Source organism: Ictidomys tridecemlineatus, chromosome 11 (assembly GCF_052094955.1).
Source record: "Ictidomys tridecemlineatus isolate mIctTri1 chromosome 11, mIctTri1.hap1, whole genome shotgun sequence".
NCBI lineage: Eukaryota > Metazoa > Chordata > Mammalia > Rodentia > Sciuridae > Ictidomys > Ictidomys tridecemlineatus.
Genome location: NC_135487.1, coordinates 47,284,005 through 47,310,561, shown reverse-complemented (window position 1 = coordinate 47,310,561; position 26,557 = coordinate 47,284,005). Strand labels below are relative to the sequence as shown.

At 40.6% G+C, this 26,557-nt stretch overlaps 1 protein-coding gene across 11 annotated transcripts in view; it reads left to right on the top strand.

Moving 5' to 3' along the window:
- The window catches only part of Tm2d1 (TM2 domain containing 1), a 206,076-nt gene that overhangs the window by 176,290 nt on the left and 3,229 nt on the right, over positions 1 to 26,557 (top strand). The window contains exon 11 of one of the 11 annotated variants that reach the window (XR_013427835.1): positions 5,058 to 5,193. The exons of the other annotated variants lie outside the window; for them this stretch is intronic. The gene's annotated coding sequence lies outside the window, so the exon portion shown is untranslated. The remainder of the gene's footprint in view (positions 1 to 5,057; positions 5,194 to 26,557) is intronic. 11 annotated transcript variants of the gene reach the window in all.

The following is a 26,557-nucleotide window of genomic DNA, read 5'->3' as shown; positions in this document are numbered from 1 at the left end:
TTTTGAGGTCCCTTGAACTGAGATGGCATTAGCCCTCTCAGTATGAAGTTTGCAGTCAACCAGGAAGGGGTGATAGGAATGAAAGCAAGTTGGCAGAAGAGGTCCCAAACCAACAGAACCACCCAAATGCCCACACCTTCCTTAGGATCACTCTGAGGGTGTGTCAGTGCCACACTCAGGAGCAAAACATGAAGTAAACTGGGGTAGCAGTTGTCCCTGAAGGTGTCAGGTTCTGTCAATCAAAAAAGGCAATGAGCTCATAAGATGCACCTGGGCTCCCCAGGGGTGCAGCTGTGCTCAAGAAAGGGCTGCTGTGGGGCAGCACTTAGGGGAAGAAAAGTCTAATATGTGTGGCTATGTGGCTAGAAATAAAAGAAGTAAAGCTCAAAGGAGGGAGGGAGGGAGGGAGGGAGAGAGAGAGAGAGAGAGAGAGGGAGGAAGAAAGTGGAGGACTCTTCGAGGTAGATTTATTGAAAGCAGCACAAAACAACCTCCTAAACCTAGACAGAGGAGTTAACAGAAAAACAAAAGAGTTCATTTGTTCAACAAATATTTTGAGCACTCGCTATGTACCAGACTCTATTCTAGGCATCTGGGATATATTACTGGACAAATAAGATGAAGATGTCTGCCCTTACAAAGCTCACATTCTAGCAGGTGTCCAGTTGCTACAGGATATCCATAGGTGCATTTAGAATATGGACACCTGCCTTATGTGTCTCAGCACTTACTTCCGGGTTCCTTATATCATAGCTCATTCACCACAGTAACAATGGTGGTAATGAATGGCCCTTTCATGTAGACCACATGCCAAACCCTATTTACCTGCTTTCTTTATATGAACTTTAAAAAAAATATATTAACATCATCTCAATCCTTTATTATTTATTTATTTATCCTTGAATCAGTTGCTGTGACCAAGTAACTTGATGTGCTCTCATTGGTCAGCACAGCTGTTTGTAACTGCCTGCCCTTTCCCTTCCTGTGACTTTAGCTGCCTTTTCCCACTGAGCAAAAACCAGTGTCATCATCCCACTAAAGCCATGTGAACTGAGCAAGGTACCAGAATGGGGTGAGGCTTGGTTCTCCAAAGGACAGACAAGCATACATCTACCAATTACATAATAGACTATTCTAGAAAGGCAACAGCTTCAGCATTCAAAGTACAAAATGCAGGGACAGTGCAAATGGAATAAATAAATAAATTTATATGTAAATATATGCATATATTTTGTGTATATTATATATATGTATATATACATATATATAGTTGTATGTGTGTGTATGTGCATGTGCACACACATGTGCTAGGGATTGAATTCAGGACCTTGAACATGCTGGGCAAGTGCTTTGCTGCTGAGCTACATCTCCAGACTTGGACCATTATCAATCCCATTCTATAAACAAGACAGCCAAGGCATAGAAAGGGGATATAAATTTCTCAGGTTTGCACACCTTATAACAGTGCAGATGGGAATTTGGTCTATCTACTGAGCTCATGTCTTAATTACTGTACTAGTCTAATAAAGTCATAAAAACAATTTTAGTTACCATATTTCATATAGTCTAAGAAACCTATCTTTCCCATTTAATGTGTCTACAATTGGGATATGCCATATAATAGACAGGATAAGAACATGAAGTACAAATTTAATGGCAGCACCATTTTCCTTAATGGTATATAAAATAACAGTGCACTGCAGGGCTGGGGTTGCAGTGATGGAGTGCCTGCCTAGCATGTGTGAGTGCTGGGTTCGATCCTCAGCACCACATAAAAATAAATAAATAGAATAAAGGTATTGTGTCCAACTACAACTTTTAAAAAAATAGTGCACACTGCAGCAAGTCACATTAGAATTGACAAAGTACTGTATTGTTTCCACCAATATTTATAATGCTCCAACTTGTGTCACCCCAGTTTCCAGGAGAGATGGAAAGAATACAAGAAGAGAGCTCTCTCACCAGCTATCTGTGTCAGGCTCACTGTGCATGGGGTAAGAGAGTACAGATAATCTGTACTCTCACTGCAATGCCGTGAAGAGTCACAGTAAGGAGGTGTAGGAATACAAAGGGAGGCACTAGCCAGAGGAGGGACCAGGGAATCTTTCCAAATGGTTAAGAGAAAGAGAAAAGAGGATACAAGGTGAGGCAGTGAGGATACTGTTCAGCATCATTTGACCTAACAACACGGGATTCATTTGGACCTTGAATGCCATGTGGTGTACACAAGGAGTCAGGATCCATCGAAGGAACTGGAGTGAGTGATCAATGACCAGATTATAGTTTGGAAAGTTCTCTCTGGGAGGAGGTGCCCATGGGTTGAACTGGAGGCTGACTTGAGAGCTATGGGAGTCATTTAGAAGAGCAATGTTGAGGGCTTGAACTCCATGAGTTGATATCTGGATAAAGAAGAGGAGGTGGATTTGATATTACTCTTCGACACATTTGGAAAGGTTTGGTGATGGAATTTGGGGTTGAGAGAAGAATTAGGGATGATTTATAGGTGTTAGCTTAGACAAATGGCTGGGTGATGATATTGCCAATTCAGGCCAAGATCCAAGGAAAAGGAAGAGGTTTAGGGAGAAGTACAATATGTAGGATCTTGTATAGGTTTCAGTAAGAGAGTACTGTAAGAGAAAGAGGTGGCATTTGTGACTAAGAGTGTTACTTTAGTCACAAATCTGTCTTTTGGTGAGACCACAGACAGATTTAGACGTCAGTGATGTAGGTAGTTAAAACTGAGCATCATGAGATCAAGGACTTTTTTTTCTGTTTACCACCTATCCTCAGTGTCTGACATAGAAACTGGCACATAATTTATGCTCAATAAACATTTGCCATCAAGCAAACATATTCATTATAATAATTTCTCTGTGTGTGCAAGAGAATGTATATGGGAATGGATTCTGTAAATACGTGTGTGGAGTACAATGCTTTTTTGATGCTAGACCCTGAACTAATATATTTACAGGTATTGGCTTTCATTTGTTTGTTACAATATGAGGTATGTAGTATGACTATTCCCATTTTAAAGATTAGGAAATTGGGGCAGAGAGAAGGTAAGAAACTTGTCAAATAATTCCTAGAGCTAGCAAGTGCTAGAACTAGGATTTAACAGCTAAGTAGTCTAGCTTTAGGGTTCATTCTTTATGGCCTTAGTATGTTTTTCAAATTGTTGTTTATAATAAGATTTCCTTATTTTAGTAATTAATAAAGAGAAAGATTTCAAACCGGTGCACTGGTGCATATCTATAGTCCCAGTAGCTCAGGAGGCTGAGACAGGAGGATCACGAATTCAAAGCCAGTCTCAGCAATTTAGCAAGGCCCTAAGCAACTTAGCACGATCCTGTCTATAAATAAAAAATATAAAAGGGATGTGACTCTACTTTGGGTACAACCAGAGATACGAAAAATCGTGCTCTATATGTGTAATATGAATTGTAATGCATTCTGCAGTCATATATATATATATATATATATATAACAAATTAAAATCTTTTAAAAATTGAAAAAATAAGTAAAAAAAAGAAATAAAAAGGGTTGGGGATGTGGCTCAGTGGTTAAAGTCCCTGGGTTCAATGCCCCTGTTGAAGAAGATAAAGAAAAAAAAAGAAAAAAGATTTCAACTTTCAACACGCAAAGGGTTAAGTTCCAGTAAGTTCCAGTTGCTTGAAATTTTTATTTCATTTTTTATTTATCATGCACATTAGTATGATATGATTTAGCCTAAATATCCCCATCTTTGCAAATCTTTCCTGACCCCATCTTTTTTTCTTCTAACATTAAGCTTGCCTTCTTCTAGACTGCTCTAGTCTCGTTAGGATGCTGTATATTACTTAACCACTTTGGGTCAAATGATTTTTTTTTTTTAACTTGCAGATCCTTCCTAAGGGTAGAACCTTTGTGTTATGCCATTCTTCATCCTAAAATAGCTAACACCACACATGGCACATATTAAGTATACAGTTAATGTTTGCTAATTGAATGAATGAATGAATGAATGAATGAACAAATTGTGTTCCTTATTTTATTAACAATTAGCAAGTCGTTATTTTGATAATATTCTTTCTGCTTTCTTCAAGTTCTCAGTCTAGCTGCAAAGAGAATCCAATAATGTCCATCTTCTCATTGCATGCAGAACGTTGCATTAAGACGTGCTGGCCACAGATTGTACAATCCCTGCCACCACCACCCTCTCCCACCCCCCGCAGCTGCAGTAGAGTCTGGTGCCATATTGCTTCTGCATCATCCCAGTTTCCAGGAGAGATGCAGAAGCTAACCAGCTAACCATGCCTGCAGAGGAGCATTTCATGTGATTCCCCCAAAGCCAAGGCAAAACATGGAAGTCATGTTCTGGCTTCCAGAGCCCATGCCAAGACTGGAAATCCCCCGGGAATTCCTATAATATTCACTGTCTCAATTTCTCCTTTTTGATGTAATGGGATCTAGGATTGCTCAGAATATCCCCTTCAGCCCCTGTTTTCTAAAGACCTATTTATATTAGTCTTTGCTATGTATTTATTTAGGAATAAAATCAACATTCGGAATCATCACAGCATATGGTTAGTGTTTGCTGTAAGGGGTGCAGTATCCATTTCTCCATCATGTGGCGAAAGTGCAGCAGCTGTAATATCTCATTACAGGGCTTCACTTTATTTAATAAAAAAAAATAGTATTGCTCTACTTAACAAAATTATCCTCATCCCCTCACCCATCTCCCCCCCCCAAAAAAAACTGATCTGTGGTTTCAGTGCCTCTTGCCATAATAGTTTTAGATGGTCCGCATGTGATATTAGTTAGCTCCAGAATCTGCTTTCAATTCAGTTGCTTCAGATTGTATTTTCACTGTGAGCCATTAGTCACCAAATGTTGACAAGCATTTGTAAAGATGCCATCTCCCCTTTTGTTTATATGCAAGTGCAGCAACTAAAATGATTTATTTATGCTTTAATTAAAATTTGTGGATAGACCAGTGATTTTTAGCAGTGACTTTTCTAATTTGTGGGCTCCAGAAAGAAAAAAAAATCAATAACCTGATACCATTTATGTTTTTATAGTTACCCCAGGCATTTCTAATGCAGTCCTGCCACTCACCTGCCGTCTCACTCCGAGGAGAGTGATCCTCGCCACATAAATCTTCCCCAGAGGCCGAGGGGGTCTATATTTCAGAGTCACTTCCCTTCTGTGTCAGCTGTAAGTGAGATGTTACATGCTTTCCATTCTCATGGTTTTCATGGCAAGGCACAAGGCTAAAATTAATATTGAAAGTAAATTGATGGACTGTAAGTTTTATAATACTTGACCCAATCTGTAACGGCTGCTTAGAATTTTAATAATTTAAACCCATTGATTTTGATTCTTGCGTATCGCTCTCCACGTTGAAAATGTACCCTATAGGGTCTTTGGAAAGAACATACCCAAAATGCCAAGCTTTTATGGGAACTTAATATATTCAACATCGCAGGTGCATAAATCTCCATGAAATTGCACTGAGTTAATGCATTTATTGGTGCACACAATTCAGTAACTACTTTGTAAAAGTCCAAATAAAGATAGATAAGACAGGTAGATATGGAGAAATAATGAGTAAATGTTCCAATGTATATTAACAAGATGAGGTTATTGCCTTCACAAGGCTATCAGCCTAATTGGAAAAGAATTAATTAATTTTCAAGGCGTTGGGGATGGTTTTAATTGCTCTTTTTCAAAGTCTTAGGAAAATGAACTGTTTTTGCATTTTCTGCCAAACTCAAATTATCCTCTCCCAATAGTCAGGGTTGTGGGTGTGTGGGAGGAGTAGTGACATAGAAGGTGGGAAGAGAAATACTCGGTTTAGTTCACTGTTTAGCCCTCTGAGATAAAGACAAGTGACAAGGAGAAGCTTTTTTGTTGAGGAAAGTCCACTTAGGAAGGCTCCTGAGTGCCTGCAGCCCCGCCTCTTCCTGATTCCTTTTGCAAGGTCCCTGCAAACATTCCTATTCACAGTTTGACTTTCCTCCTTCATCTCTTCCCTCATGTAGTTTTTGCAATTCAGCTCTGGGAACATTCAAGTTTTCACTGCAGCATGTTGGAAACATCTGGCATATTCTACCAGGAAGACAACCCCCACCCCCACTCCAGCTTACCTTGGAGAACAGAGTTTGGGGGCTTTCCTAGAAGCACACTTTTGAGTTCATGAGATGATAGTTCACATCCCAGGAACCACCTCATGATACATGTATCAGCTGAACTGTTCTTCGGGTGACATTTTACATAGACGTTCATTTTGTAAATCAGGTAAACATGAAAGTGTTCTGGTTGAAGGGTGAATTTTGAAACAGCTGATGGAGACGGTCTTGTTCTGCCCCCCCTACCTTCTATCCTGACCCAGTTCATGGACATCTCTGGGGAATTCCTGGGCTACTTAGAGCAGAGGCAGGAAAATCACTGAAGTAACACTACTTCAGTGTTGGTCCTCCTATCAATCATCTTAGTGTTATGGAGCAAGATAAAAGCTGCCTAAAACAAATTTTAATGGGCCTTCCCTCCCCCATAGGCAGGCCTCTTCTTGGAGTACTGAGGGCTCTTCAATTCCAGGAGCACAAATGGTTCTCTGCGTCACCTCTAAGCCTTTGAACATGTTCTTTACTTTACTTGGAATGTGCTGTCTCCCCTGCCCATGTCACCATCACCAGGATTACTCTTTCTAGCCCTTAACTTACATTTCTCTTTCCATGGGAAGCCTTCCCTGGCTCTCAGACACTTGGTAAAATATCCCTAAGAAATGTTCTCTTATAATTTTAAGTCTTTCCACAGTCTTTAGCACACAGCATTCTGAATTCACTATCTTTTTTTTTTCTATGAATGCAGAAACAAAATTCCTTAGAGAAAATAGCAAGATCAAATTGTGTTTATTCCAATAGAAATATTGGTAAAAATTCTATACCCACTTGTGATAACAAATGAGCAAAAAAAATTAGCAAATTAAGAGTCATAACATCCTTACTATGATAAAGGGTTCCTCCAAAACAAAGCAAAGCAACTTAAAGGAGATATTCTCTTTACTGATGAAATATTAAAAGCTTCCTCATGAAAATGGGAATAAAATACCTCAAGAATTTTATTCAACATCATATTGAAGGTCCTATTCACCACAATAAAATGGAAACATAAAAGGGTAAAGATTTAAAGGAAGAAAACTCATTATTCACAGACATTCTGACACAGGGAATCCAAAAGAATCTAAGCTAAACATAATTAAGAAATTAATTTTGCAGTTCTCTGAATACAAAGTCAATATACAATTATCAGTAGTCTTTTACATACCAGTAACAACAAATTGGAAAATCATTTCTAAAAGGTATCATTTATGATATTTATGAATAAATATAAGAAAGACCACTATACCATAAAAAATTGTTTAAAGAAATCAACTAAGATTTAAATAATTGAGGGATATAGCATGTTCCTGCAATGAAATATCAATATCATATAAATATTCTTTCCACAACATGATCCAGAGTTTCAATGCAACTCCATTCGAAATACTAGTTAGTTTTTGTTGTTGTGTTATTATTGTTTGGAAATCGAAAGAATGATTCTAACATTTCTATAAAAATGTTAATAAAAATTTAGCTAAACAGTTTTGAAGAACAAAATTTGAGGACTTAAACTATCATATATCAAAACTTACTATAAATATTCAAAATATACTTGAAAAATATGTGCATTCTAATTACTGATTAGGATATTCCACATAGATTTATTGTATTAATTTTCAATTATGTAATTCATATTTTTTTCTTTCTTTCTTTCTTTTTGTACCAGTGATTGAACCCAAGGACACTTAACCACTGAGCCACATCTCCAGCCCTTTTTTAGTTTTTATGTTGAAACAGGGTCTTGTTAAGTTTCATAGGGCCTCACTAAGTTTCTGAAGTTGTCTTTGAACTTGCAATTCTTCTGTCTCATCCTCCCAAGTTGCTGAGATTACAAATGTGCACCACCTCACCCATCTATATCTTTTATATATTTTCCAATTTTATTTTAGGTCTGTCTAAAATTACTATTAATTACTCAGAAGGTGTATTGAAATTTGCCATTATGGAATAAGTTTAACAAAAAGAATGGTAGGACTTGAATGCTGAAAACTACAAGGCATAATTGAAAGAAACCAAAAAACATCTAAGCAAATAAAGACATCCCATGTTCGTGGACTGGAAATGTTAATATTGTCAAAATATTAATACTTAATCAAATGATTGACAGATTCAACACAACTCCTATGAAAAATCTCAGATGACTTTTTCTCCCCATAAATCAACATGGTAAATCTAAAATTCACATGGCAACGCAAGAACATTGACTAGCCAAAACAATCTTGAGAAAGAAGTACAAAGTTAGAGGACTCACACTTCCTAATTTCAAAACTCACTATCAAACTATAGTAATTTATGACACTGTGTTATTGGCAAAAACAGAGCTTATATAGATCAATGGGCTGGAACCGATAGTCTAGAAATAAATCTTTACATTTTGATCCACTGGTTTTTAACATCAGGGCCAAAACAATTCAATGGGGGAAAGATAGCCTTTTCAATAAATGGTGCTTGTATAACCAGACAGCCACAACAAAAGAACAAAGCTGGATTCTTCTTTCTTTTTCCATATACAATAATTAAGTCAAAATGGCCAGGCACAGTGTGGTTCATACCTGTCATCCCAAATACTCAGGAGGCTGAGGCAGGAGGATCACAAATTCAAGGCCAGCTTTAGTGACCTAATGAGACCCTGTCTCAAAATAAAAAGTAAAAAGAGATGGACATGTAGCTCAGTGGTAAAGTACCCCTGGGTTCCAGACTCAGTATGAGGGGAGAGTGTGTGTGTGTGTGTGTGTGTGTGTGTGTGTATGTGTGTGTGTGTGTGTGTGTATTTATATACATGGTTAAAGATGTGGAGCAATTGAGAACCCCTTACATTGTTGGTTAGAATTTAAAATGGTGAAAGTGATGAAAAAACCTTAATGGTTCCTCAGAAAGCTAAATATAGAATTATTATATGTCTCAGCAATTTCACTTCTAAGGAATTCAAAGTAGGGAGTCTTACAGTTACTTGCAAGCCAATGCTTATTATAGCATTTTTAAAAAAAATAGCCCAAAGTGGAAACAACTTGAGTGTCCATGAACCGATAAATGGGTCAACAAAATATGATATAAACACACAATGAAATATTCACCCATTAAAGGAAACGAAGTCCTAATTCATCCTACAACATGGATAAACTTCTTACCTTCTTGCCTTGAAATCTATTTTGTTTGATAATGATATAGTTGTACCCTTGCTATAGTTTGGATTTTTAATGCCCACACCCAAGGTTTGTTTGATAAAGCCTTGGTCCCAGGGTAGCACTAGTGGGAGGTGATAGGATCCTTGAAAGGTGAGGCCTTATGGGAAGTCCTTAGGTCACTGAGGGTGTGCCTTTAAAGAAGATGGTGAACCCTGGCCCCTTCTTATTTCTGTCTTTTACTTCCTGGCCATGAGGCAAGTGATTTTCCTCCAGCATGTACTTTCAACAAAATGTGCTGCCTTGCCACAGGCTCAAAAGCAATAAAGCCAACTGATCATGAATGAAAACATCCAAGACTAGAAGACAGAATGACCTTTTTTTCCTTCACAAGTTGATTATCTCAGATATTTGTTATAGTTCTGGAACACTAACACAATCCTGTTTGTTTGTTTTTGTACTGGGTATTGAACCCAAGGGCACTGAACTACTGAGCCATATCCCTAGCCCTTTGTTGTGTGTTTTTATTTAGAGACAGGGTCTCACTGAGTTGCGTAGGGCCTTGCCCTGTTTAATTTTTAGGTTTGCATTATATTTCTTTTTCCATACTTTTCTTTTCAATTCTTCTATATGCTTATGTTTACATTGCATCTCTTATAAACTTCAGGCAGTATGTTGTTTTCTCGTTCTTTGTTAATTGGAATTTTGTTTGATTTATCAAGTCTTTGTCTTTTATTTATTATTTTTATTTTTTCAGTCTTGGTATATTAATTGCAGTATTTATTCCACTGAAATCTAATATAATGACTGACTTACATTAGTTGGAATACCATTGTGCTTTTTAAAAAATCTGTTCCAAGTTGGGCATGACAGCACCCTCCTGTAGTCCCGGTGACTTAGGAGCCTGAGGCAGGAGGATTGCAAGTTCAAGGACAGCTTTAGCAACTTAGCAAGATCCTGTCTCAAATGAAAACGACAAGGACTGGGGATGAGATGCATTGATGAAAGGACCGCTGAGTTCAATCCTCAGTACCTAAAGAAATAGAATATTGAAAAACAAAAACATATTATCTTGGAATGAGGCAGAAACAGTGACATTGCCTATTCCATGCTCTCTTGGCTGGCCTGGGACAAGTCACTTAATGGCCAAAAGGGGTCACATCATCCCCTATATACACAAAACTTGCTTTCTATGTTGCTGTTTCTCTACTTTCTTTTCTACTTTTGTTTAATTTTTATTGTTTATTTTTCCACTTTTTTTAGTATTTATCCTGAACAGTATAATATGCATACTTGACTTAAAATATTAATATAGTAATTGTAATAAGATTAAATACTGATATAATGTGCTATTTATTATACATCCTTATACATGACAATCTGGTACAATGTAAAAACCTTGGAATATGTTGATTCCATTTATTACCCATCCAACTTTTGTGTTTCAGTGTCATATATTTTAATTTTCTATGTGTTTTTTATGCCATAAGACATTACTATTACTACTTTATAGTTTTTTTGGGGGAGGCGTGGAGATTACCAGTGACTTAACTCAAGGGCACTCGACCACTGAGCCACATCCCCAGCCCTATTTTGTATTTTATTTTGAGACAGAGTCTCACTGAGTTGCTTAGTGCCTCCCTGTTGCTGAGGCTGGCTTTGAACTCGGGATTCTCCTGCCTCACCCTGCTAAGCATCTGGGATTACAAGTGTGTGCGCTATAGTTTGTTTCTTTAAAACTTTTCTTTCCTATTGTTCTTCTTTATTTCTTGTATGTCCATGTTTCTGTGTGGAACCATTTTTCTCTGCCTGAAAAACATCTTTAGTGTGATTCTGCTGTCTAAAGCAGTCTTTATTTTGCTTTCATTTTTGAAATATTTGATTCCAGTTTGCCAGTGATGGGGTTCAGGATGTACTACTCCAAAACATGCTACCTGGCATATTAAAGGAGGAGCAGAAACAGAGAGGTCACTCAATCCCCCTGCCCTTCACTCTTGTCATGTGAGAGGTACTCTCCCTATACTCCTCATCTCTGAAGAGGAATGGTCACAGGGAAGAATATGAACAGATAGGCCTTGCTGTTTCCCTCAGTTTATTATCATTTGCTCATACCCCTGGGTGCTATCAGATTTATCCATGACTGTACACTCCCTTTAAAACTAGCATAAAAATACTCAGCTTACACTGTTTCTACAGTTCTTCATTTTCTTGGGAAGTCTCTCATGTCGTAAAGACTTCCACTGAGGACTGGGGTTGTAGCTCAGTGGTAGAGCACTTGGCTAGCACATGTGAGGCATTGGGTTCGATTCTCAGCACCACATAAAAATAAATAAATAAAATAAAGGTATTGTGTTCATCCACAACTAAAAACAACAAAAAAAAAAAAAAAAGAAAAGAAAAAGAAAGAAACCCAGAAATTTACATTGGATAAATTTGTATTATTTTCTCTTACTAATCTGACATTCTGTTTTGTTTTATATTATTTTGCTGTCCTGGAGCTCAAACCCAGGGCCTTAATGCACACTAGGTAAGCGTTCTACCACTGAGCTTACAACCCCAGCTAATCTGCCATTGTTATCTACGATGAGTGAGGAAAAGATGTTTTTCTCTCTTAACACCCGTGATAGTTTCTCTAATTTATTTTATTTTAAAAAGCTGGAAGTGACTCATTATATTAGTTTCACTAACCACAACCTACAAACGGAAAAACACCACTGTAGAATGTGCCTTTAATCATCCAGCTGTTCCAAGCCACACTGAGGAATCAGGTGGTTCCCATGGTGCAGAATCCTCACCGAGCTTGCCAAACACTAACCACCCCACTAGAGAAGGCCCTTGGAACAGTCAGTCCTCAGCTTCCCAGACTCCGCAGGCTGGTCTGAGCCAAACTTGAGAATTACACAAAAAGTTTCTATCCAATAGAGGAACCAGAAATTAGACTTCTCATGCCGCCACTCCAGCAAACACAAGATTTTAACGGATGCAAAATTAAATCTCTCCCAACTTGCAAGGTCACTGACCAAACTGAACTTTCAGAATGTGAGTTAAACCAACTGGAGGCAGGGTGACACAACTATCAAATTCTGAAATTAATCCTTACTTTAAGAATGTATACAGGGCCTCCTCTCTGCCAGGCACTGGAGATAAAAAGACACGGTGTTCATCTCTGTATCTTGTGACCTGTGTGACTCTATCAGACCTTCTCTTCACTGTGTGTGCTTGGGTGAGCACCCACCACCAACTTTTGACTGAACATCTCCCCCATTCTTCCATTGTCTACCAATAACCCAAGCCACATTGCACATGATTCTATCCAATCTACTTACTCTAATCCTCTCAGTCAGGTCACAGTCAAGGGCTGAGGGTTGGGAGCCATTTTGCTCTTTATTTCACAAACATTGTGTGCTTAGTACATTTCAGGTACTGTTCTGGGTTCTGGAGATGCAAGTCTGACCATTGCAGAATCTTTTGAAGGAAGGAAGAGGATAAGCAAGCAAGCATCTAATTTCATGCAGTGGTAAGGGCATGAATAAATGTAACCGGAAAGAGAAAGACTGAACATGATGATGTTAGAATGTGCAGCTAGTAAAGTTCTCTCTGTGAAGGGGAAATCTGAGCAAAGATCTCAATGATGTGAGAAAGGGTGTCATGCAAGATTTTGATGGACAAATACTTGCAGACAGAGGAATGGCTGGTAGGAAAACCCTGCCATTGGCGCATGCTTGGTCCATTCAGAAAGAGCAGAGAGGCGAGTGTGGCTGAAACACAGTGAGTGGGAGGGGGACTGGTAGAAAATTAGGTCAGACAGGTGGTCAGGAGCCAAAGTATGGTGTTCAGTGTCATTTCTAGGTCTTTAAGGAGATGTTAGTAAGTGGATTGTTAATTTAATGATTATGGCCAAATGTTTATCTCTCTTTTATGTAACTAACATATAGTTTTATTTCTCTAGGGTTTTAAAATCATTACTTTAAAAGCCTGAACATAAACAAATTTAATCCAAACTACAGCCCTAGGAATAGCATGCGTGTTTAGGTCAAATTGGCTTAACTTTTGGACCCATCTGCAAAATGAGGATAAGTTGCTCTGTCCCATCTGGTTGCTGGGAGGTTTCAATGACAAATACATAAAGGGAAAGCATTCAGTACACTGCCTAGCACTCAGATGACATTCAAATTTTAGATTTTTGTGACCAGAGCACAAGATACTGGAGAAGTGAGAGATGAGGCTCCCTCAGGGAGACCAGGGTTAGCTCACTGGCTAGGAAGCAAAACAGATGATGAGATTTTTATCTTTGCAAGCCCTTCTGAAGCTCTGTGAGATGGAGAGTGAGAAAGCAGGACGTTGGTGAAGGATAGACTTGGGAGGATGGTGGCCATAGTGGAGAAGGCATGGGAGAGCAGGAGACAGCAGTATCAACAAAGTCACCCTAGATTTCTCAGTAAAAGATGATGAAAGCTTGTATAGTGGGCAAGTATTTTCTCTCACTGCATAGGCTGCCTCTTCACCCTTTGTATTGTCTCCTTGGCTGTGAAGAAGATTTTACATTTGATGTAATCCTATTTTTGCTATGTTTTCTAAAGTTTTTGCCCAGACTAATGTCTTACAGCATTTTCCCTGTTTTCTTCTAGTAGTTTTACAGTTCCAGGTTTTAAGTTTTATCCATTTTGAGAATGTTTGTATATGGCGTGAGATAAGGGTCTAATTTTGTTCTTCTGCATGTGTTTATCCAGTTTCCCAATACCATTTACTGAAAAGGCTATCTTCTCCTTGTTGTGTGCTCTTAGCACCTTTGTTGAAAATTGATTGACTATAAATGTATGGATTCGTTTTCGAGCTCTTTATTTTTTTAAAAAATGGATCCTTTTTAGTTATACATTGCAGTAGAATTTATTCTATATAATTGTACAAGCATGGAATCTATTTTATCCTAGTTAGGACCCCATTCTATGGATGTGTTTGATAGTGGGATTCACTATGGTGTATTCATGTAAGTATATTGGAAAATTATTTCGGATAGTTGTGTCAAATCGTGGTTCCATTCTTACTTTTTTGAGTAATCTCCATACTGCTTTCCAAAGTAGTTGCACCAATTTGCAATCCCACCAGCAATGTATGAATTTACCCTTTACCCCACATCCTCACCAACATTTATTGTTACTTGTATTCTTGATAATTGCCATTCTGTAGACTTTTTTTTTAAATTTAGCATTGGTCTGTTTTTATGCCAGTGTCAAAATATGTAAGGATCTCAAAAAATTTGATAGGAAACAAATATTCTAATTAAGAAATGAGTAAAGGATCTAAATAGACATTTTTTAAAAGAAAATAGAAATGGTCAACATGTATATGAAAAGATTCTCAAAATCACTAGTCATCAGGAGTTGGGGTTGTGGCTCAGCAGTAGAATGCTTGCCTAGCACATGTGAGGCACTGAATTCAATTCTCAGCACTGCATATAAGTAAATAAACAAAATAACGGCCCATCAACGTCTAAAAAAATTTAAAAATCACTAGTTATCAGAAAAAAATGCAAATCAAAACCCAAAATGAGGTATTCTCACTTCACTCCATTAGAATGACCATTATGAAACAGATAAGTGGTGACAGTGCTGAGGAGGATGTGGAGAAAGGGATCCCTTGCCTGCTGTTGGTGAGAATGTAAATTGGCACTGACATTATGGGGAACATTGTGGAGATTCCTCAGAAAACTAAAACTAGAACTACCATATGATCCAGAAATTTCACCACTCAGCGTATATCCACAAGTTAGGAAATCATCATATCATGGGACATCTGCACTTCCGTGTTCATTGTAGCATTATCCACAATAACCAAGACATGGAATCAACCTAAGTGTTCACTGATGGATAAATAAATGAAGAAGAAGAAGGAGGAGGGGAGGAGGAGGAGAAGGAAGAAGAAGAGGAAGAAGAAAAAATACACCAACACACACACACACACACACACACACACAGTAGAGTACTATTCAGTTTTATAAAGGAAATCTTGTCATTTGCAATAACATGGATCTGCCTGGAGATCATTATGTTAATTGAGACAAGCACGGTACAGAAAGACAATTACCATATCATTTCATTTATATATGAAATCTAAAATGTTGAACTCACAGAAGCAGAGAGTTGAATGATGGTTACGGGGGGCTATGGATAGGAAGTTGAGAAGATGTTCAAAAAAAGAAAAAAAAAGATGAGGGTCTGAACTTACTCACGGAGGTATCCGTGTGGGGTGTAATTAGGGGATGCTGTGGTTCCCAAAGTTGTCCATGCATTCGTGCTATTGGAACTTTGCTCTCAGCCTGGATTGCTCCTCTCCTTCTGCACCTGCCTGTCTCCTCCTTAAGCTCACCTTTAGAATCCTCAGCTTTGTGAAACACGCCCCCCACACACCCTTAACCTTGAGTTTTCTTTGGATGCCTTTCCTTGCGATCCCTCCATTTCTCCCTGGCTCTCTTGGAAAGCTGTGTTCCTGGGTCCCTTCCCTCACCTCTCTTCTGGGAGGACAGCAGGACTTTTCTCTTCACTGGGGGGCACTCCGCCACGGTTTGCTGCTCACATTCACCCTGGTGTCATGCCTTCCAAATTGAAGTTGGTTAAGCCCCAGGTAGGTTTCTCTTTTAACTAAGAACTATTCATCCCTTGTAATTACAAGGTCCCAGGTTTTAAGATCAATTCAGATTATTCTGACATCAGAACAGCATGTGCCCCACAATAAGAATGAGTCCCCCAGCCTGTACTTATTGTTTCAGGATGATGATTTCTATAAGAATGCTGGTGTCCAGTAACCAGGTGGTTATGGTTTGGCCCCACCCTTGAAAACGTACAATTTATTGACTTGATATCCATGTTATGTTCCATTACAAGATGGGCAGATAACAGGTGCAGGCCTGAGATTAAGAATGGCCCAGAGAACCATCCTAATAATTAAACCAGCTGCTCAGGAATCACCCTGGGAGTCTATTGTGTATAAAATATATTTTAATAAATTACATCACCATCAGGCCCCAATACTCTGAACAGGAGCCCCTTTCAGATTGCTCCAAGAAGATAATTAGAGCAAAACCAGTGAGTGGGTGGTGAGAGAGACAGTATATCAGATCCACAATAATAATAAACGTCAAGGCAGGCAAAGAGCCTGTCAGCAGAGACAGGGCTGCCATCCTTCTCATGAGAGACCCATGGCTCTCTACTTAGGTTATGGCATTTGAGCAGCAAGGTGGGCTTGAGGAATTCATCTGCATGTGAGGGACCCGGTACTCACAGACACCTGGGCTTTGGGATGGAAAAGCTGTGGATTAATACAATTGCTGCTGATAACATCAACTTCAGCAGGAGCAAGAAGGCTTACTGTTGGCAAACATTGCTCTCAACACTTCACATATATCAACTTATTTAATTTTCACAGAAACCCCATGAGATAAATACTATTATGATCCCCATTCTACACAGGAGAAAACTGAGGCCTAGAGATTTCCTCACTTGCTCAAGGTGGCACTAGTAATGAAGGATGGATGCAGAAGTCATATCCAGGTAGCCTGGATTCCAAGTCAGTTTCCTTAACCTGTTCTGTTCATAAACTGTTCACCTGAGGCAATTCACTGAAGGTTATTATCCAACTGTAAAATGGCAATAACTATACCAATGTGATAGGGTTATTTTAATTGATTAAATAGTAGTCACTCAATAAGTAAGAGAGAGAAAATGATACAGTGAGAAGCATCCTGGAAGGAAATATCTTTTAGCAGTTTTTGGTTGTATGAAACAGAGACTTAGTGACCTGCTCATGAAAAAAAAAAATGGAATTTCTTGAAGGCTGTGGGATATCTTCTGCTGAGCTTATAGGAAATAATCTTTTTATTGGAAGTTTTTCTGTATAACATTTACTGGAGAGTGTTCTTGGCAACAAAACTCAGGAGGAAGTGAGGGCAGCAGGATTGGGCAGAAAGAGGAGCTGAACTGTGACACAGATACAGCAGCAACCTCAGCTGCTCCCCCAGTGAAGGGGAGGACACCCACAGGGAGGATGCGTCACCTTGGGTAAGGTAGCCAAGGGTGATTCTCCAGGTGCTGCAAAAAGCTCTCCCAGCAGTTGAGGGACCTCAAGAGGAAAGGCCAGGACTGAAGTGGACAGACGGCCAGGCTGAGAAAGAGAGTGGCAGGGCTACCCTGCAGAGCCAAGGGAGCAGGAGCAAGTGGAGCAGCCTTCTGGAGCCAAGCGGGGCCTGGCTGCTCTGCGGGGTCCCTTCTCTCAGTGTGCAAATTCTAGGCAGAGAGCGCCCAGTCAAGCCTGGCTTGCAGTATACGTGTCCACTTGTTGACTAGAACTAGGATGTGAGGCGATCAGTGAAAGCCTGAATGCACTGGTCAGGAGTGGAAATGGAGAGTAGGTGGGAGAAACAGGAGAGGCCCATTATACCTCAAAACCAAGAGACTTGGAGAATTCCTGAACATACTTCTGGATGGACAGTTTGCAAAAAGAACTCTGTTACTTCTGCTCTTGTTTGCTGCCCTTTTGAGATGTGACTTTAAAGTTCCTCCCGTCAAGAGAGAGATTTCTTCTGAGATCTCTCCTCCTCCCTCTCCTCCTCCCCCTCCTCCTCCCTCTCTTCCTCCTCCTCCTCCTCCCCCTCCTCCTCTCCTCTCTGTTCGGGGAATCAAGCCCAGGGTCTAACACATTCTAAGCAGATGCTTTACAAGAGGTAGAAACTATTTTTCCACGTCTTGAATCTCTGCTGTCTTTGACACTTGCTTTGACTTCCAGGAGGCCTTGGAAATGATGCTGTACCCTTCTGAACCTAGGCCTTGAGAGGTCTGAGAACTCCCACTCTGCCATGGCTTCCTGCCCAGCTGCCAAGTGAACAGGCTTGGACTAGTCTGCTGGGGGATGAGAGATGTGTGGAGCAGGGATGGGCCACCTTCACTGAGGCCATCATAGCCTCACCTTGCTGAGTAGGTGACTAGCTGACCTAGCCAGCTGACTCTCTAGATGACTGCACATGCTGGAGCGAGTGCGGTCAAGGCCAGATGACTCAGTCCCAGATCCAGATCCAAAGAACAATGAGTCTATGGTTGTGGCCCTAAACCACCGAGTTTTGGGGCAGTTTGTTACTTAGCAAAAACCAACTGATGGATGCTATTAATACACTGTGTGAATTGAAATAACAAATATAACCTCTCTGGTTTGCCTACCTGAGGAACGAAGGCATTATACAAAGAGGACCCTTTCTGATCAAGATTGCTTATGGACCTGAGAAGGGCCGGAAGACCAGTCAGAACTCCAGAAATCAGAGCTTAAATTTTGATTATAGATGCCTCCTACCCAGTGTAGAGGGGCCACTGAGCTGAGATCACCTCAGGTGGAGAACCACCAGGTGAGGACAGAGAAGTGGCCTTGGTAATGAGGCAGATATTCTTGATGATTGGTGGATTTGGCTTAAGAACAAACTGTGGCACATTGAAGGAGGAAACGCTTCTCTCGTCTCTTCCTGAGTTGTGGTAACCTCTGGCACAGTATCCTTAGAGCTGGGACTATATGTACTGTCCCCTCTCCCAGCTTTATTGAGGTATAATTGACAAATAGAACTCTATGCAACTCCAGTTTAGGCACACACTGTGATAATTTAATACATGCCTGTGCATATATAGTGATTACCACACTCGAGTTAGTTGACACAACCATCAACTCACACAATTACCATACGTGGGTGAGTGCATGTGTGTGTAAGGAGAACATCTAAGATCTACTTTCTTAGCAAGTTTTAAGGGGGAAACAGCTCGATAGCTTCAGTTGCTATGCCCTACGTTAGACCCTCAGAACTCACTTATTCACATCATAACTGGAAGTGTGTAACCATCCACCGACAGCTCCCATTTCCCCAAGCTCTCAGTCTCTAGTAGCCACCATTTTATCCTGTTTCCACACCTGACCTTCTTAAATTCACTACATAAGTGACATCATGAAGTATTTCTTTTTCTCTGACTTATTTCACTTAGCATAATGCCCTCATTTATCTCATCCTAAATGTATTTTCCTCTTTTTAAAAAAATAACTGGGTGATATTCCATTGTATATATATCTCATTTTCCTTATCCATAACCTGTACAGGTTGTTTAGGTATCCTGGCTGTTAAATAATGCTGCAATAAGTATGTGAATACAGGGATCTCTTGGACATACTGATTTCCTTTCCTTCAGATATATACCCAGCCAAAGCATTGCTGGATCACAAGTCACTCTATTTTTAATTTATCAAGAAACCTACATATTGCTTTATAATGGCTGCACCAATTAACACATCCACCAACAGTGTACAAAGGGTTTCTTTTCTTTACACTCTCATCAACACTTGTTATCGCCTTTTTTTTTTAAATAATAGCCAACCACTTAACAGGTTGAGGTGATATGTAATTGTGGTTTTAATTTGCATTTCCCTGATGATTAGTGATGTTGAGCACCTTTTCATTCACCTGTTGGTTGATTGTATGTCTTCATTAGAAAAATGCCTATTCACCAGCCATGGTGATACTCACCTGTAATCCCAGTGGCTCAGGAGGCTGAGGCAGGAAGATCTCCAGTTCAGCCAGCCTCCGCAAAAGCAAGGCATTAAGCAACTCAGTGAGACCCTGTCTATAAATAAAATACAAAACGGGGCTGGGGATGAGGCTCAGTGGTGGAGAGTCCCTGAGTTCAATCCTGGTACCTGTCCTCTCTCCCTATCAAAAAATAAAAAATAAAAAAGCCTATTCAAGTCCTTTGCCCATTTATAAATTCAATGATTTGTTTTGTTTTTTTGCTATTGTTTTTTCTGGGTTCTTTATATGTTTTGAATATTAATTCCTTATCAAAAATATGATTTGCAAATATTTTCTCCCATTCTGTCAGTTGCCTTTTCATTTCCCTGTTTCCTTTGTTTGCTTTTGCTTGTGCAGAAGATTTTTGTTTTGATATAGTCCTGCTTTTTGTCCTTGTTGCTTTTGATGTTATATATAAAAAAATCACTGCCCAGACCAATGCCAAGGCGCTTTTCCCTATGATTTCTTCTGGAAGTTTTGAGGTTTCAGATCTGACATTTAAGTCTTTAATCTCTGTTAAGCTGATTTTTGTGTGTGGAGTCAGACAGGGATCTGATTGCCTTCTTCTGCAGGTGGACGGCCTGTTTTCCCAGCACCATCTTGTTGAAGAAACTGTTCTTTCTCCCGTGTGTTTTCTTGGCTCCTTTGTCCAACGTTAGCTGACTGTACTTGCCTACGTTTGTTTCTGGGCTCTGATTCTGCCCCGTTAGCCTGGGCGGCTGTTTTGGGACATGCATGTGTTCTGCCAGCCCAGGTTTCATCATTCAAATTAGTACTTCCCTTCCTGACTCCACATCTGCTTTTCCTTAACTAAAGTCAAGGATGCAGAGCCGGGGAGGCAGTTAATCTCAGACTCCTCCCTCATATCCAAATCCAAACCAACTGTCTACTCATCCAATGAGGCCTGTGGCCCAGAATGAGTGGGTATGTATGTGTGCATGTGGTTTTTTAGTTAGCTAATGAGTTAGTTGGCTTTTCCAGTTCTCCAGATTTTATGATGATTTTATTTTTTTAGTTCTTGCAACACTTACGGAAAGCATGTTCTGTATGCTATACCAACTGCCTTCATGTATGTTATGTTATGATTAGCCCATTTTTCAAAGGAAGAAAATGAGGCTCAGAGAAGGTGTATGACTTTCCCAAGGCCACATAACTAGTTAGTGGCAGAACCAGAACCAGCATGAAGTTTAATTTTAGTATTTGTCCTATTATGGGCAACCGCCAGCCGAGAACCTGGGCTCTGCGACCATCCTAAAGAAAGATGAAGTACTTAAAGTAGAGCCACTGGGTGATGAAATTAAAAAAGAACTTATCTTTAACCAAAAATTTAGATATTGACCTTTATAGAATAATCCAACCACAGTTTATGTTTAATGAGACATGTAGTTGATTTTATGTGGAGAAGAATGTACCAGAATAGCTGTATCTGTTGTCAAATATTTAAATATTTCCATAGTTGGCAAAATGTTCTTTGCTCTGAATTCTCAGAATAATCACACATCTTCATTGACTCAGAGTTCCTGTGCCCCATTGGAGACCCTTTCCCCATAATCCTCATGATCAGTGACTGCCTGCCTTAGCTGGCATACAGACCAAGTGCCAGCACAGCTGTGGGGCATTCACTGTTGGGTCTTGCTCTCTGTCTTCGTCCATTCCTGATACTATAACAAAATTCACAGATTGGATAAAAAACTTACTTCTCACAGTTCCGAAGCTGGGAAGTCCAAGGTCAAGGAACTGGCAGCTTCCATGTCTGGTGAGGGCCATGATCCTGCTTTTTAAATGGCACCTTGAAAGAATAAGGAGGTTTAAGGTGCTCCCTTCCATCTTTCTAATGAAGTTCCCGATCCCACTCATGGAGGCGCCACCTTCGTGACTTAATCACCATCCTAACAAAGGAGCTGAACCAGTTGCAATAATAAAATCTACTTAACCCTTTTCATTCACTCTTTCAAGCTGTGGAGCCCCTTTCTCTTCCAACCCCCCCCCTATGCTTATTACATTTCTACTTTACAGGAGAGAGCAGGGGTGGATACAAATCTGAGGAGGAGCCAGGCGCAGTGGTGCCCACCAGTAACCCCAGCAACTCAGGAGGCTGAGCAGGAAGATCATGAGTTCAAAGCCAGCCTCTGCAATTTAGTGAAAGCCATAAGCAATCCCCTATCTCTAAATAAAACATTAAAAGGGCTGGGGATGTGACTCCCTGGTAAAGCAGCTCTGGGTTCCATCCTCAGTACACAAACAACCACAATAAGCCTTAGGAGGGAGATGAGGGAAAGACAGAAAATGCTGCCTACTGTGGACTGTTGGTCAGGCAGGGGACTGTCCACAGGAGGTGAAGCAGGGAGGGTCGGGAAGAAAAGAGCACATGGCTGGCTCTTTACACCACCACCATGGCCACTGCCCCACTCAGAGTCCTGGGCCAGCACAAAGCAGAGGGCCAACCAGCAGCTGGGGCTCCCCAGAGGATCTGGAAGGCCTCACTGCATGCAGATACGGATCCACTGCAGCTTGAGAACTGAGCTCACGTTCCAGCTCTAAATGTCCCTATTGTATAACTTTGAGCATGTTATTTAAATTCCCTGCGGCGCTCTTTCTCCAGCTCTATAGATTAAATTAGATAATTTATGTAGATGATCTCGAACTTGAGCGAATCACCTGGAGGACTTGTTAAAACAGATTGCTGGGCCCTAGTCCCAGGCCTTGATGCAGTAGGAATGAACTGGGCTGATAACTTGCCTCTGACCATTTTCCAGGCAATGGAAACTGCTGGCTGGAGGTGGGGATGATACTTTGAGTAACATTGATACAAGATGCTAATTTGTAACTTGTCCAGTATCCATCTTAATTAATGGATTTAACTTGTGTTAAAATAGAAATATGTTCAGAGGTAATTTTTATTTCTTGCCTCCTCTGTACTTTGGGAGGAAACATTTCTGTTTCTATGCCAGGGGAGTTTCTATTACTGGTAGAAGTTTGGGGACAGAATCTGGGTTCTAGGCAGCCTCTACTGCACTGTGTGGGAAGGCACCTAATTGTTCTGGCTGTGGGTGTCAGCCCCCCAGACATTCCCTGGCAAGGGCAAAAGTCACCTGTCATCTCCAGAGAAACAGAAGAGGTTGTATGCTGTTGGGGATGTTGTATTCCTTTGGGGTTTCACAATGCTCATTAACACTCAAAGGCTCTGAGAAACCCTGTGGGGGGGGAGCCTACTTGATTTTCCCAAGGTGTGGTGGTTAGAGGACAGGGCTGGATCTTCACTGTCCAATACAGCTGCCACTAGCCACTTGTGGACATTTAAATATAAATCAATGAAAATACAAAATTAAAAATTAAATTCCTTAGTCCCATTTCAAGTATACTTGGGCCTCTGATTCTGTGGGTTCCATATCCATGGATTCAACCCACGGTGGATGATATTTAGTAAAAAACTGAGTCTGTGTGAAACAAGTCTGGACCTTTTTCCTGGTCATTACCTAAACAATAAAGTATAACAACTATTTACATACTACATTGTATTAGGTCTTATAAGTAACAGAGATGATTAAAGGCGGATGTGTATCAGTTATATGCAAATACTACACCATTTTAGATGAAGGACTTTCAGAGTATCCATGGATTTTGATGTATCTGGGGGATCCTGGAGCCCATCCCCTTGGGATGACCCCATTCAATGGCCACATGTGGCTAGTGTCTACCATTTACACAGAGAGATAGAACATATTTCTTTCCTTGCAGAAAATTCTGTTGATTCAGAGCTTCAAAACCCAATTTTACCACTTACCAGTTACGTGAACCCAGAAGAGTTCTTTAAACATTTATACCTCAATGTCCTGAGCTATGATCTGGGGATAATAAATGGTACAGACCTCAAAGGTTGTTGTACGAATGAAATGAGTTACGTAACATGTAAAGCAATTAGAACAGTGCTGACACATAGCAAGTCAATGAAGGCAGAGACATAAGCATTGAGTCTGTAGAAGGCCTATTGTACATTTATATAGGTAGGCATGTGTGTATATGAGGATGTTTCACTTATTGTTCTATTTTCAAATGTAAGTTTTACTAATATCAGTACAATATTTGGAGACCAACAGATCAGGAGAGTATTACCATGGAAAAGGTAGTTTGTTTCTCATAAATACTGAGAGGAGGGGCATGCTAAGGCACAGGGCGGGATTCAGAGGCGAGTGGACAAACTTGAGAGTTTTTAAAAAGGTCAAACAGAAGACTTGGGGCTGACTTGTTGTTGAGGGTGAATAAGCATAAGTGGAGGGATAAATAAGACCCAAAGATTGCCAACTAGGCAATCCACCCGAGGCAGGTGTCTAAGGCAGTATGGAGTGGTACAATAAATATTATGGACTAGGTGGCTTAAACTACATTCATTTCTCAGTGTCAGAGGCCAGAAGGCCAAGTCTAAGGTGCCTACAGACTTGGTGCTGGTGAGGGCCAGCTTCCCAATTTGCAGATAGTCACTTCTTTTTTGTATCATCACCACACTCTCTACTACCATCATATTGGGGATTAGCATTTCAACATGTGAATGGGGGGCAGGGACACCAGCATTTACTCTGTAGAAGCAGCATGAGCATACAGGAGGGTGAGCATGTGAGTCAGGAAAGGATGAGAAACTGGGTTCTAGGGTTGAAAATCCAAGGGACGGACATTCAGAAAGAAATGGCCAGAGGCAACTGGATACCTGAGGCTTGATGTCCCAAGAGATCAGCTTCTCCCTACTTAGTCATGAAAAGGTGATTGTGAGGTCAATTTTTTGTTGCTGTAACAAAACACCTGGGAAAATCAGGTTGGAGGAGGAAAGGTTTATTTTGACTCATGGTTTCAGAGGGTTCGTCCATTGTTGGCTGGCTCTATTTGGTGTGGCAGAGCAAAATTCCTCACCTCATGGAGGATGGTCAGTAGAGGGGGAGAGAAAGAGGGAGGAAGGGGCTCTCAATAGGCCCCACCTCCTATATAGTTTTCATCACCTTCCAATAATAACATCAAATTATAAATCCATCAGTGGGTTAATCCACTGATGAGATTAGAGCCCTTGTGATCTGATCACTCCCCCAAGTCCCCAGGTGGGAACACCGCTGCTTTGGGAACTGAGCCTTCAGAACATGAGCATTTGGAGGACATTCCAGATCCAAACCAGCACAGCAGGAGTCAGGGGAGCACAGATGTCAACATACCTCAGGCATCGCCCTGTGGTGGAGACAGCCATGGGCCTCCTTCAGTGGGAGACTTTGTGGTCCTACCACATCCCAGCTGGGGACACTTTGACAATGTCTGGAAACATTTTTGTTTGTCACAAAGGGTGGGAAGGAGTTGCTGGCTCTAGTAGGTAGGGGTCAGGAATGCTACCAAACATTATATGGTGTACGGGACAGTCCTTGACCGCAAACTATTATCTGGCCCCAAATGTCAATGGTGCTGAGGAGAAACCCTGGGGTGGGTGTAGCTGGAGCATGTGGAGGTGCTCCCTTTTTCGGGGCAGCATGGTGTATTGCAGAGAACATGAGCTGGCATCCGAGTCAATGTGTGGCTGCTGGCCTGTTCTATTCGCTGGCCACATAACTGCTGGAGTGCGACTTGAACTTCTGGAGTCTCAGTTTCCTCACTGATGAAGTGGGCTGCTAATACTTGCAGCTACAGTAAAGCTGCTTAGCATCATGCCTGCTCAGAGGAAGCTAAAGTCATACTAGCTATTCTGTGTGGGGGACAGGACCAGAATATCCTTGTATTTAGCAAAGAATGGCAGGGTAGCTGCTATGTACTGGACTTTGTGGGAATCAATAAGGTGTAGCCCCTGCCTTCATGATTTACATGTCTGTTCACTTCTCTCTCTCTCTCTCTCTCTCTCTCTTTCTCTCTCTCTCTCTCTCTCTCTCTCTCACACACACACACACACACACACACACACACACACACACACACTATTCCAACATTAATCAGAGAAACACCATAGCCCCTCCTCAAATCCTTCTTATGGGTTCAATTGGTGAACAGGGTTCTCCAAGAGCAGCTCCTTCTCTCCCCTTCCTGCTGAGGGTTTCTTCTGCAAAGAGGGTGGTGTCAATATGTCAGCTACCCACCTAGAGATGTGAGGGGGCCCTTCCTTCCTGAACACCTCAGTGTGTTCTCTTCCCCACACTCTACACTTCGTCCCACCCTTGAGAAAACTCCATGAGCTTCTACATTGCCCATCGCCTCTCCTGCAGCCGCCACTCATTTGGAGTGGGAAGGTTACTCTATTTTGAGTTTTCATTGTGAAGCTCAACATACCTTGGACATCTCCCTGTGGTGGAGACAGCCAGGAACCTTCTAGAGAGCATTTGCCCCTCTCCACAGGGTCACACAGCCCATGAAACTTAGAAGGCCAGATATTTGTTGAATTTCTTCTCTGAGTCAGGCACTGTTCTAGGCAATGGGGATTAACAGTGAATAAAACAAACTAGAATCTATCTCCTTATGGAGCTCATGTGATAATCCCTAAGAACTGTGGCTGTTTATCATTATTTGGTGGGCACTCTCTACTTGACTATCTAGGTCCCCCACATACATATGTATATGTAGACACATTTCTGTTTATAGTCAGTTTATTATTAGTTTCCCCCCCTTTTTTTAAATAAAGAAATTGAGATTCAGGAGGATGAGGTAAATTATTCACACAATCCAGAAATGAGGGAGCTGGAACTAAAAAT